General features: G+C 31.0%; 1 pseudogene; it reads right to left on the bottom strand.

Annotated features, from left to right (window-relative positions):
- Positions 1-543: 543 nt before the first annotated feature.
- On the bottom strand, positions 544-2,182 carry LOC149512500 (uncharacterized; annotated as a pseudogene).
- Positions 2,183-4,804: the final 2,622 nt, after the last annotated feature.

Consider the following 4,804-nt stretch of genomic DNA (forward strand, 5'->3'; position numbering starts at 1 on the left):
TCAACGAACAACTTATCAACCTCTTGAGGGTTTGATCATCGATAATGTGCAGGATCTCTCAAATTAATTCTATACTCACTGTAAAGCATCATGATAAAGTATTAACACTAAAAAAAAACACAATAAATTATGCCTAATGTAATGAATAATTTCCTTGCTAAACAACTTACGTGCGAAACGATTCAATTGAGTCATGATGAATAAGAACATATCGATGTACTTGTGCCCAAGATTTATCATCTAACTCCACCAATTCAACTTTTTCTATGGGTTGTCCAAAACTTTGAAAAAGATAATTATAGGTCAAGTCTGTATGCTGCATACCCACATTTTTTGAAGGTCTATTAAATCTCGTTTCAACATCTTCCAAATAACGAGAACAAAATGTCATGCACTCTTTTGCTAAATATCCTTCAGCAATAGAACCTTTCAGATAGCATTTGTTTCTACAATAAAACTTTAACCTCCTCAAAAACCTATAGCATAAAATATTAGTCATATGTTATTTTAAGTAGATTGGCTTGATAATCAATAAAAACGTAATCAATCTATTAACAAATAATATTTTTCAATAAGATACATCCATCGATAATAAATCGACCCTCTGACTTTTGCTTCATATGGAAGGTGGATAACCAAATGCATCATAATAGTGAAAAAGTTTTGAGGGAAGATCTTCTCTAAATGACATCAAGTAATCGCGGCTCGATCTTGAACTCTGTCAAGCTCTTCCACATTCATACATTTATGACATAGAGATTTAAATATGTTACTCAATTCAATTACCACTGAAGTCACTTACTTTGACATTGATGAGCGTAAAGCAATTGAAAGTAAATCTTGCATCAAAATGTGACAATCATGTGACTTCAATGAAGAAAGTTTTTGCTCCTTCATATTCACACATCTTGATATATTTGACGCATAGCCATCCGAAACTTTGACATTTTTCAAAACCTTGCAAAACACATCTTTTCCGGCTTTAGAAATCCTAAAACAAGTAGCAGGCAATCGATATTTGCTATTAGAAAGCAACATCGGATGAAGGTCTGGGTGAATCCCTATATCAACTAGGTCAAACCGACTCTTTAACTTATCATTGGATCTTCTATTCACATTGAGAATTGTCCCGATAAAATTTTTGCAAACATTCTTCTCTATGTGCATCAAATCAAGGTTATGGTTTAATAAATTATATTCCCAATAAGGCAACTTAAAAAATATATTCTTTTTTTTTCACAACTCATACTCATTGGGGTTATCTACTTCATCGTCCTCTTCATCACTTTGAACATCAAGATCACCAACTTCTGTATGACTATTACCAACTTGTATAATACGAGGCCAGACACCTTTAAAGATGTCCCTCATTCTTTTCCTTGATGGAGATATTTTTCATATGTGAAATTGATATCTTTTAACTTTGACAAGATATTAGACACACTAATGGGTAAAGGCGATCTCCTCAGCTCTTCAGTTCCATCAAAGAGATGTTTTTTGAATATAAATCGATGATTATCATCTAACCATCGATGATGTCCCATATAACAGAACTTCTTACCATTACGTAACCACATCAAACATGTCTGTGCAGCACAACATGGACAAGCATAATGACATTTTGTACTCCAACCAGATAAATTTGCATATACAGGAAAATCATTGATAGTCCATAATATAACAGCACACATATTGAAGTTCTTTGCTTTTGATGCATCATAGGTCTCAACTCCTTTTCATAATTGTTTTAACTCTTTAATAAGAGGTTGTAAATAGATGTGTATATCATTACCCAGACTTTTTTTTTCGAGAATTATCATAGACAATATAAATGACTGTTGCTTCATAGCAATCCATGGTGGCAAATTGTAAGGAATCAATACAACTGGCCAAGTACAATAAAAAGTACTCATCATTGGAAACGGGTTGAATCCATCAGATGCCAATCCAAGCATAACATTTTGAGGATTAGATGCAAAGTCTGAAAACCTAAAATGAAATGACTTTCATGCCAAAAAATCTGTAAGATGCCTCAATGATCCATCATCCGTCCGCTTCTCATAATGCCACCTCATTAAATCTATAGTTTTGGAAGACATGTAGAGTCGTTGAAGTCTTGGTATTAAAGAAAAATAGCATAAAACCTTAACATGCTTCTTTTTGACATATACCTCATCACCATCATCATTCAACCTTTCATCAAGGTTTTTGCCGACCCAATGAGAAATACCACACAAATGACAAGATTTTTTATTTTTTCTATCCCCCCAATACAACATGCAATCATTAGGACAACTATGAATTTTCTCATATTTGAGACCTAAATCCTTGATCATTTTCTTTGATTCCTTACAAGATCCAAGGATTTTTGCAAAAGGAAACATTTCTTTCATAAACTGTAATAATAAAGTCAGAGAGTTTTTCATCCATCTACATTAGCATTTCAAGTGAAAAAGATGAACACAGAAAGACAACCTTGATTGCTTCGATCTCTCAAAAAGTTTTTCATTCATCTCTTCAAGCAACCTATAAAACTTAGATGCTTTTCTTCTAGGTTGTTGGTCACGTACACTTATCCCAAGTTCACCAAATTCATGTATTTCAACATTGAACTAATTAAATTCTTCATTTTGGGAGTAAGATTACGAAAATTTTGGTTATGAATGTTAAAAGCATCTCACAACATGCTTTCAATGTCATCTGTTATAAAAGGATCATGTTGATGATAGGGGAGCCTTTGATGTTGAAGAAACTATAATGGAAGACCTTGACAGTACAGACTCTCCATGAAAATACCAATTAATATATCCTGATAGAAATCCAATACAAATTAAATACTCATAAACAACTTTATGCATTTGCCACTTGATATTAGCACATTTTATATATGGGCATAATATCATATTATCTTCACTTGTATTCTCAAATACAAAATTAAAAAAATTTTCCACTCCATCTCTGTATTCTTGACTTAATCTTAACTTTTGCATTCAACTCTTATCCATTTATTAGTTGCTACATTATCAGACCAAATGTATATAAAAAATTAATATGAAAATGAACATGTAGAATTGCATAGTTTACTATGTTTTAAACAAAAGATAATAACAAGACCAATACTTACATAAAACGAGAACTCCTTATTGTGAAGTAATTTATCAGCTACCAAATATTATGATTGTTAAAACTCTACTGCTAATGTAGACAGTACCCAAGAGTATTTGTACTTAAGATTGACGTAAGGTGAAATAAGGTGGGTTTTGTAGAAATTTTTTTCACCAAAAAGAAAATTACGAATTGCAAAAGCTGAAGGAATAGTTGAACAAAGTAAAAGCTAAAGTCAATAAGTTATGAATAGTCGAAATAGGGTTCTAAAAGAAAATGCTCGAATACTAAAAGTGGAAGGAAAAGGAAAGTAAATTGCACTTGGTCTGAAAAGATAAATAGTATAATAATGAAGATGAAGCTTGAAGTTAGTGATTGGATGCGCTAAGTTTGGGAAGATTTTTATTGGACAGGATTATGAAAGGTGTTTACTAAAAAATTTGCCAACAATAATTCCCTCCTACATATTTTTTGAATATATTATAGGCACCTTAAACATATCGTCACAAAAATTCTAACACTATTATTGAAGACGTACATCCAATAAAGATACTTTTAATAATTTCTGTCACAGTTTGTAGTTAATTACTGAAGGCGGTTACAGAAAACAACACATTCAATAATTTTTCTCAAAATATTTTTTCAAATTATTAAAGGCATCTTTTATTATGACACGCCTTCAATATACCATGATGGTAATGGAAGGCATTTATTAGAAAAAGCACCTTTAATATACCTTTAAACTTAGTAATCCATTACTGAAGGCGTTTGTTAATAACAGATGCCTTCAAAATTTTTGCACTAAATATTTTAGAAATTATTAAAGGCGTCTTCTACTGTCAAATGCCTTCTATATACTGCCACACAAATTTTAACACTGTTATTGAAGGCGTATATTTAAGATAGACACCTTTAATAATTCCTATCACAAATTATATTTAACAACTGAAGGCAATTGCAGAAAACAACGCCTTTAACAATTTCACTCAAAAAATTTTCACAAATTTTTAAAGGCATCTTTTATTATAAACCGCCTTCAATATACCACGATGGTAATGGAAGGCATTTGTTAGAAAAGAAACCTTCAATATACCTTTAAACTTAGTAATCCATTACTGAAGGTGTTTGTTAATAACAGACGCCTTCAAAATTTTTTCACTTAATATTTTAGGAATTATTAAAGGTGTTTTCCATTGTAAAATACCTTTTATATACTGTCACATAAATTCTAACACTGTTATTAAAGGTGTACATCCAAGAAAGATGCTTTTAATAATTTCTATCATAGTTTGTAGATAATAACTGAAAGCAGTTACAAAAAATAATGCCTTCAATAATTTCCCTCAAAAAATTTTCACAGATTATTAAAGGCCTCTTTTATTATAAACTGCCTTCAATATACCATGATGGTAATGAAAGGTGTTTATTAGAAAAGGCTCATTCAATATACCTTTAAACTTAGTAATCCATTATTGAAGGCATTTTTTACTGTAAAATGCCTTCTATATACTGTCACATAAATTTTAACACTATTATTGAAGGCGTACATCCAAAAAAGATGCCTTTAATAATTCCTATCACAATTTGTAGATAATACCTAAAAGCGGTTGCAGAAAACAATGCTTTCAATAATTTCCTTCAAAAATTTTTTACGGATTATTAAAGGCCTCTTTTATTATAAACTGCATTCAATATAACA

The sequence above is a fragment of the Durio zibethinus genome, chromosome 22 (genome assembly GCF_047325235.1).
Source record: "Durio zibethinus cultivar Kanyao isolate XHJ-2024 chromosome 22, ASM4732523v1, whole genome shotgun sequence".
Taxonomy (NCBI): domain Eukaryota; kingdom Viridiplantae; phylum Streptophyta; class Magnoliopsida; order Malvales; family Malvaceae; genus Durio; species Durio zibethinus.